Source organism: Rhagoletis pomonella, unplaced genomic scaffold, assembly GCF_013731165.1.
Source record: "Rhagoletis pomonella isolate Grant_MI unplaced genomic scaffold, Rhpom_1.0 Rhpom_scaffold_00003, whole genome shotgun sequence".
Taxonomy (NCBI): Eukaryota; Metazoa; Arthropoda; class Insecta; order Diptera; family Tephritidae; genus Rhagoletis; species Rhagoletis pomonella.
The window spans coordinates 77147447-77157763 of record NW_023458557.1 but is presented as its reverse complement, the minus strand read 5'-3'; positions in this window follow the sequence as shown (position 1 = coordinate 77157763).

Genomic DNA, 10317 nt, shown 5'->3' with positions numbered 1-10317 from the left:
CCAAATCGCTTTCGATGGTTCATTTTCGATTTAAGTGAGGTCACAAACTTTTCACATTCACGAAATGTTTGCACAATGCATACCCAAATATATCCATACATATACATGTGCATTATACCGTGCCTAAAAAAAAGTTCGCCGTACATTTCTCAATCCAAATTGTTTTTGGAAACCAATTTCGAAACAATTTTTTTTTTGCCTTTTTTCTTCCTGTTTTCAGCATTTACAGTCTGATCTTAAAGTATGGTATGTATATCATAAAACATGCATAGATCGGCATTTACCGTCGGCAATTAAAGCATGATACTTTATGGAACCTTTTTTCCCAAGTTTCATTGACCTCAAGTTCCCTGTTCTAGTAGGTACTTACCAACCAGACATCTTTTCTCGTCACCTTAACGTACCACCTTAATATCAGTAAATTAAAGTTCGCAATAAATTATTATACTTTTTCTAAAGCCAAAAAAACAAATATTTTCGAAATTGCCTAGCAAATATACTTTAAGCTCAGATGTGTACAGCGAACTTTTTTTGTTTGCTTCTAAGTTGGTACGGTCTAATGTACATATATACAAATATATTGCAAAAATATACTTAGAATTCATGCAATATGTATGCAAAAATAAGCACAAAGGAAAAACTCGACCATTAACAGTTTTGAAATGGAACATACAAGTACATATAACTTTTCACTGAATTGCTTGAATACACAAATTGAAAGTTAAATCGAAAATAGGTTCATTTTTACATACAATATACACACAAGTATATTCAAGTGTACTATATATGTATATAGTAAAGTTGTCTGATATACATATATACATAACTATCCCAGTAGAACTTGGGAGCATCGTACGATTGCTCGGTGAGTACTCCCTTGGGAGTATACGAATACTCCCCATTGCTCCCTATGCTTCTGTGTATAAGCATGTAATTTTGTATACTCCCTTTAACATTGGATGTCCTAGGAGAGGGAGTAATCCCTTTTACCTCCTAAACGAGCAATCGGGGAGCACACACAGAATTATCATCCCACAAACCTCCTAATAGAGCAATACGGGAGTACTCCCATAGTTACCTCCCAGAAACCTCCCAAAAAGACAACAAGGGAGTGCACATAGAAAACATCCCATATACCTCCCGAACGAGCAATAAGGGAGTGCTCCCATAAGAGGCATCCCGAAAGCCTCCTATAGGAGTAATAAGAGAGCAATGATAACGAATATTTTACATTAGCCAAATGGATTTTGCTATTTATAAAATTTTTGTATTTAACTTTTTAATCACATGCATTTGTGCAGTATTACAAGATCTTAAAAATAAAGCATAAATGATACGTCTTACATAATTGCTTAATTTTAGAAATATATTGCAGAGAAATCATATGAAATTAAAACATAATAATAACAAAACGGTAAGATAAGATTTGAATTATATGCACCTATATGCACATATAAGTATGTACTCCTATATGATTTCCTGGGTGTCAAGGATGCTTGCCAGTTCAGGAATCCACCAAGCGGGGAAATTGTGAAGGTGACTTTGCTTATCTGACATCTTTGTCACCCATGCGATGTTTAAAGCCGGGGGTCACACTTAAATGCTGACACTAATTTGCGCAATCTGAAAAGTATTTAAGGTTGCATTTACAAGTAATACAATACATACTTAATATATTTAAACAAAAATTGAAGTGCATACCAACGGACTTTTATTAAAATCTGTGTGCTATCCAAATTAAATTATTGTGTGCTCCTTATGCTTCTACAAGAATTATTTTCTGTTATTTTTTTTTTGTATGATAAATTTTTTCGAAAACACAAATTTCTTTTGGGCGAGGTGCGTATTGCTCTCCTATCAATCAAAAAGAAGACTCTTGGATTTCTCGCTTAGGAGACATCACTTTTTGCTCCTAAGCGAGTAATAACGGAGTACAAAACCGACAAATCTCGCTTATTGCTCCCAAATCATGCCTCAGGGAGCATTCTTTAATTGCTCGCTTAGGAGATCTCTCATTAAGCTCCTAAACGAGCAATACAGGAGTACAAAACCGAGAAATCTCGTTTACTGCTCCCAAATCATGCCTCAGGGAGCATTATTTCGTCGCTCGCTTAGGAGATCTCTTATTTGACTCCTAAACGAGTAATAAAGGAGTACAAAACCGACAAATCTCTCTTATTGCTCAGAAATCAGGTTAAGGGGAGTACTCTTTTATTCCTCACATAGGGAGATCTCCCTTCAAGTTCTAGTGGGATAGTTCATGTACGTATGTATGCATTTGTGTATGAAAATTCAGCTAGGCGCGATGGGTAGGTCTAAGGGAAACACAAACAAAACTGCGTACACGAACACAAATGAGCGAGCGTGGGAATGTTTATACATATATGTAGATGGGTGAATGAATGATATTGTATGTATAGCAAACTGGTGCTTGCCGAAATACAAATACACTGACAGAGAAATATCTAATGCAGAACTTAGAAAAAGCTAAACATTCGTATGTGCATTATACTTATTTGTACCCATTTCTTATCGTATTTATATAATGCTCATACACTTGTAGTCAGCTGATTAAGTTAAGTGACACTTTAAGCGCTTTTGACTATTTTTCTTTCATTTATTTTTTTTTTTATAGTATTCCAGCACATTACGCACCCAGAACCATATAAATCTACATTTAGAGCTTTGTACAAAAATAATAAAAATTCAACAAACTTTACCAATTACATCGAAAAATTTCAAAATTTTTGTTCATAAATATATAATAAAATAATAAATTTTTGGAAAGATTTTAGGTACGCCTACTAGATTTTAGTTTTTCGTTTTCTTATATATTTTTCCGTACCACTTTTGTTTTTCTACTCATTTTCCTGTTCACAGTTTTGATTACCCAAATTGTTTTGTAAATTTTTTCCGAGTGTAATCAAATTTACCAAATGAGGCCAAACAACCACAAAAGCAAATTGAAGCGACCACAAAATTATACCCATCGGAAAACTGAATTGACTGTATGCATCCTATATCTGATGTATATATGTAAGTGTGTTTGTTTGTTTGTATGTGTGTATTCAACAACTTCTATTTCACTGGCAATGTGGCACCGGAAGCATTGAATTAAACAGAGTCGTAGCTTTTCCTACCCACTTGGCTCTATCCTCTCACACAAATACGTAGATAAATACAATGCAGCAACAAATACAACAGCTACAAGCAAATCACAATGGGCTTACTGTCAGCTTGTTTTCGATACGCATACAACAACCTAATAGAAATATCAAACAATAATAAAGGCAAAAACCACAAAAGCAGCAACAATACAACAATGCAAATTATATAAAATCACTTTTAAATAACAAAAAATCTCAGAGAAAGCAATTGTTGCATACTGACTATACAATATTAAAAATTTGTAATATTTATAAAGGCATGCCAGTTGACAAAATTTGGAAAAAAAAGAGGCCTGGTGGGATTTTTAAAAGTCACAGCCTTTCCTTGCTCGATTCCTTATATATTTTTTTTTTCTTTTTTTGTATGGAATGGCAAAAGATTCGAGGCATTCTGATTTAGCTTTTGCTAGAAAAAGGAATTTATTTACATTGAATAAAACTTGTAATATCACTACATATTTAATTTTACCCTTGCACGTTGCTAATAATTTTTGCGTCAAATTAAAAACAAACGGTCAAGCTAAAATTTTTGAGTTGTATAGCCAAAAATTATATTTTCGAAAAAATTTTGTTTTCATAAAAAGTTTAATAACTCAGTAAACTTTCGTCCGATTTTTGAAAATAAAAACTCGTTTTTTTCGTTATTAAATTTAGTTTTACAATCAATTTAAGACTTGTATGGTTTTCTTAGAAAATAGTGCGTAAAAACCTTATTAATATTGAAAAAAGGCGAAAAAAGTAAAAAAAAATGTCCTTTCTGGGTAAATACACACAGATCTCTAAGGCTTATTTGTTCGCATATATGTATATCGTTCGAAAGGCCAAAGTTTCTTCTTTTCAAACTCGGCAAAAAACTGAAACTCGGTTCATAATCAACTAAGTTGCAGGCTTATAAGTGCGCAAAAATACGAAAAACTGGGTTTTAACGGTGAATCTAAATTTTGTGGGTGTTTGGCAAATTTCATATTTCGATGCGTGTTTTACTCGAAAAGGCCTACCAGCAAATATACATAACTTTCCAGGTATTTTTTATTGTCGCACAGTGTTATTCGGTAATTTTTTTCATCTTTGTTAAAGCAAGTAAGAATGTTACTCATACGCCATGTGCATGTCCATCCGGGTGCGTGGCGTATGAGCAACATTTTCCATCTTAAACACCCCTATTGCGAATGTCGACTGGCAGTAGATAAACGACTATTAAGCGATTATCGATTATCGATGCTATTGCGAGTGTCGCTTAGTCGCTCAATTAGCGACTGTGAATACTTTTTAATCGCTCATCCTTCTATTGCTGTTTTTTAGTCGTTGGAGTTTGCGTTTATAAAATTTACATAAGAAAGTGGTACTATAATGGATAAAAAGTAAGTCAATTGAACTGGAAGTTGTAAAAAATTGTGAAATATACATATACATGTATGTGTCTGAGTTACAGATCAAAAATTATAAGCAACAAAAGGCAACTTGCGCGGTTGGTCGTACTGATGCAGGAGAGTGAAGACATAGGCAAAGGAATTTCCGGAAAGAGTAGGGTAGGAAGCTGCGCTTCTATTGGAAAAGATACATATACAATATTTCTTGTGCATATAACTCCGGCTACGCCATCCACAGTGTTTTTGCGCAGAACCAACATCAAAAGTTTATACAAAAAAACTGCATAATTTATTAATTGACTAGTGCTCGGAAATTTGAAATCTTTATTTTAAATTAAAGTTGAATTCTTTCAATACACTTGTTATGTTATTATGTTAAAGTTTTTAAACTCGGGTCACGCGTTTGGACACAAAAACCGAACATCATTGTACAAAAAACTTAACCGTACCGCATTTCTTAAACTTCCATAAAGTTTATTAATGAGGAAAACAGCTTTTCCTGCAAATCATGTAAAGGCTTAAAACCGTGAAGCATCGGGAACGCAACTTCTATTCATAAAACTCGCACATGTACATACACCTTCCAAGTCCAAGGGATTCGACGAATCTCGCAATTCCCTCCTTTCTTTAGCCAACTCTACTAATCTATTAGCTTCCGCATCATCTTCCTCATCACTAAACCATATTTCAACTGTGACCATTTTTTTAATTTTATAATAAAAGCAATTATTTTAAAAATGATGTAAATAAAACACTCAAGAAACAAATGTAAACAAACAAACAGCTGTACAAATTTTTATCGATCAAGTTACACAATAGCAAAATAAAAGATGATCGACTCGATCGACAAATTTCTATTCTACTGCCAGTCGACACTCGCAATAGGGGCCAAATTTTGATATTTTTTTTTGTCATTCAGAATGTATACTTACCCCTTTATTCGAACAGAGTTGCGAAAATTAGCTCATCACTGTTGTGCCAAAAAAAATCCAGTTGAGATGCTTAAAAATTTGTGTTTTAGCTGCAAACTTTGCGGCGAAGTGATGAGCTTAGGTTTGTGACTTTGTCAGAATACGGCAGTTAAAATAAAAATTTCTTGGCAGAATTACGCGATCGGAAAAACGGTACAGCGATCCATAGTACACAGCCTAAAATTGAGTTTACGTTTCTCCTCGTTTTTATTTTGTGTAATTTAAGCGTTCCTTCACTGGAATTGCTGTTAAAGATCCGGATCACACACTATACATACATATATATAATATATATACATATATATAAAAAAAATTCGGTAACACTGCAATTATACATTCCCATCTTGTCACAATTACAACAAACTCATCACTACTGACCACACCTTGATATGATCCACCATAGTGCGCAACATTGATATTGAAATTTTATGCTTTATGCTTTTTCGGAATTTTTACGAAGTTTTTTCCGAAGCTTTCGGGATTTTCGGGAATCGTTCAAAACTTTTTAGGAAAATTATTGACTTTTGCGGTACTTGGCAGAACCTTGCGGAATGTTTTTGGCTATTTTTTATAAGTTTCCTTTTTATGAATATGGAAAAACCTCGATCTTCAGCTTCTACACACATAATAAAATTGCAACAGATCGATATTAAAGAAAAGTTTATATAAGTTTATATATTACTAAGATTATAAATTACTAGTGTAAATAAAATATTACAATACGGCTATCAAAATAAAGATGTTTAAGAAAGTTTACTTTCAAAAATATTTTGGAAGCAGCTTGCCACCTATTTGAAAAATTTAGTTCAGTTCAGCCTTTTGGGAAATTTGTACAATACACGGTGGTGACGGTAATTTAGTGTATAAAAAATACGTGGAAATTGGGTAAAATCGCTAAGAAGAGCAAAAAATATGGAAATATAAAAAGAATTTGCTCATATCAAAATGCTAAAATTAAACTATCTTGATTTTAAATATTTTTCCCGAGTGGTCAAAAAGAAGATGTACCATATATTGTACAAAGGGCCGCAAAGGTTGCAGTTGAAGAGGCAATGACGGTGTTTTTTTTTTTTGTATTGGGTTTTCAAGAGTTTGTGTTCTTTTGTTGCAGCAAAGGGTATGTTTTTGATTTCTTCACCTACTAATGGCAGAAACACGAGGATGGTTTATAAAAATAGGTCATTTGTATTTTATATTGTTACTGCATCTTTTAAAAATACAATGATCCCAACATACATACATTTAACAGCTTAAATATGAATGAAAATAATTTTAGTTAGGGCCTTTCTACATTTCATCAATGATATGTATGCACACATGAATTTATATCCACCACTTAAATTATTTCGGAGGGATTGATATAAGGTTAAAAAATGATTAAATGCCATTTGAAATATTATACAATTTTCGTTATATCATGCTCTATTTTAATGAGAAAATTTTAATTTTTTTAATAAGCATATTAACTAAGGATATTTACTTAAAAGATGTAAAATATTAATTCTAACATGTCTGAAGTAAAATCAGTTATTTTATACATAAGTAAGTTCATTTTCATAGCCCAGTCAAGTTAGTTCAATAAATAGGGGAAAACTTACAATAATTCGCATAAAGCTGAAAATTGGTACGAGTGTTTCGAACACCATTATGAATGAAATTTAAAAAGTCCCCATCGATGCCACGTCGGCAAACAAAAAAAAAATATTTATGCTTTTAGTATTATGATAACCTATGAACGTCGTAATTAAGAGGAAACCTTTTTATTTTCATCAGGACGGATTTGACCGTAAAGGGTTAAATAGACAAGATAAGCTAAATATCACAATATGGGTATGAAACGAAAGTATTTGAAAAATCTTTGATTTCGTAATATCTTCAAAAATATATTAACAAACACACACGTTCCTAAAAAAAATAAAGAATGCTACATAGATTGATAATTTGTTTGAAAATTTCACTTCATGAAACTGTTTAAAACTACATATTTTGTTTTTATTATTGAGGTCACAAAAGTTTTGTGAGGGAGTAAGAACACAAAAGTACTTTCTCAGCACAGCAAAGCACGCCGGACATTTGCTAATTCAACATATGTACCTAGACATTGTTGCTGTCAATGCAATAAATGCGGAAAAATCCTCCAAGCAGGCAAACATTTGGAATAATCCATCAGGCCTAATCTTATAGGCTTGAAGACTGAAATAATAGAATTTATTTCCTCCTCTTAGGTTTATCTTTTGGAGAATGACTACTACCTTAGATATATTCCCAAAAATACTTTCGCCTGGCTTAGTCTCAAAGTGTTCTCCCAATGCTCGATTCCGAGATGAGGTTCTTCTGTTTTTACTTCTCCGCTTATGGTATGAGGTCTAAATGCCGTAAGTAGTACTCCTCCTATAAGTAGGGTAGCTGGTGCTTCTCTTTCTATTCTTTCAGCCTTTTTCTTGTCATGCGTTCTGCCAGCTTGTTCAATCTCGCTACACATTCCCAGACTACATGTGATCTGATATCAAATGAGGATATGGCTTTTAGTGTTGCCTGACTGTCGCTGCAGCTGACAATGGGCTTCATCCATAAAAAGTGAACTTAATCTTATACTCAATTTTTGCACTGACGACGTGAGTTAGAGGTCTAATATTTGGACTGAAACTGGAGTCTGAGCTTAAGCTCACTTTTTATGCATGAAGCTCATTGTGCTGTCTACTTAGACGTCTCTGCAGAATTACTTCCGCACAAACACTGATGGCATAAACATCCGCTTTAAAGATGCTAGGGTTATTCTCCAAGGGCATAGATATTCTTGCCTTGGGATGGTACATCCCTGCCCCTAATCCTTCGTCAGTTTGAGCCATCTATGAACTACCTTTGGGTATGTGGCCGTAGGATGTTTTATAAAATTTCCTCGTTCCAGGGGGATCTGCCACCCATGTCGTCTCTGTTGAGCTGGGAGATAGGAATCTTATTCTTATTTTCTCACCCAGTTTGCACCAACTCACCTTAAGCTTACTAAAGCTTTTTCACATAAGGTTGGATAGGGCTTTCTTAGCTCTGATATATGAATATTTTTAATGGCTTCAGGTCGCCCCTCGTTATGATTACTGTGTTGCCCGCTTATCTTGGGCACATTAACCCATTATTGTATAGTAACTAAAGTAGTTCATCTACATATATGCACCATGATAGAGGCTCCCTGAGGGCGGCAGCCTTTTACTGTCTACAGCTGTAAGTTTTTGCTTCCTACTTCCGCATCCGCAAGTATGGTTCGTAGCATTGTTTCGATCCATCTAACAATGGGGGCGGCTACATCTCTCTTCTCTAGAGCTCAATCCATTTGAATATAGATATCTACTACTTAAGTTTGTTTTTCAGCAAACCAAAGACAATTACAGTCAGCTCATTTGAAGTTGAAGTTATTCAGAAAAGCACAAATATGAAAATCTCAAAAGCAAATATACATAAATACATATGTACTATATATCCTTGAGCATGCAGTCCCCCTCTAGCTCGTTCACCAACACTTGACCAACCGAACATAATTTATTATCACACCCTACTATCGCTTCTCACTACTTACTCCTTTCATATTGTCTGTCCGCACTTACATAAAACTCAGCTGTTTCACATCTATTTTGCAGATACCGACACACTGACACATTCACAATAATGTTCCAAAGCTCACCCTCTCTCTCGCGCAACTTGCATAAACTTTATCGAGTGCGAAATCTCATTGAAAACTTTTCGCCTTGTCTTACCCTTTTTTGTTGTTAACAACTTTAAGCAAAATTTAATTGCGACTTCTGCTTCAATCCCTCTGCTTTTTGTTATCGACCACTTCCATACAAATACTTATGTATATGTATGTATGTATGTATGTATTTTTGCATGTATTTGTAAGTAATTGCATGAGCAGATAGGGAAAACGTTGGCCGTCAGCGTACTTGAAGTGTTAAAGAACATTTCAAATTCATTCAAGTGGCAAAATTACGTTAATCACGTACCGGCCATAAATCTTTACGCAGCGCTGGCCAAAGTACTTACATACATATATATATATCTACTTCTGGTTCTGGTATGGACATAAGTTTGTCAGTTTTTGCAGCATTTGCGAATATAGAGTACAGATACAAGTATATGCGCGGCGAGTTGTACAAGATAAAGTGCTACTTTGCGGAAGTTTTAAAAGATTTTAGGGAAATTTTTAATTTATCGTATTTTCTAATTTACATTTTATAATTGATTTGAGATAACATTAACAAATGAATTCAAGGCTGTTGGTTGGGCCATGCATATTCAATGCAAAGGACAAATGAGCATGAAATTAAATTTTGGTTTGATAAATTATTTGAGGCATACTTTGAGGGTAATTTAAAATTGAACAGTTAATGGTATGAATTATTTATAAGCTAAACATCTGCAAGAACATTAAAAAAGCTTCTCATGATATAATCACTCAAACTTACAGCACAATCCTACTCAGTACAGTTGTAGCGAGTAGCGAGAGTGAATAAAAAAAGGGATGAATCGTCTGAGCTGCGAGCGCTGCCAGAGCATTTTGCTTATGCCACTCACAGTCGCTACGAACCTCATTTACGAAACTCAGTACTCGTTGTATGCAATTGTTGTAAAACGAGTGAATTTTGTACAATCTTGCTGCGGCAACAATGAGTATTGCACGAAGTACCATGATTTCAGCAAATTTAGTAGATGTATTCAAGTTATTCGGGTAACTCGAGTGATTTAAGCTGAAACTGGTCGATGTGTGCATATTTGCGTCTGTAGTTGGCACGGTGACCATATGAAAGGGCAAACATA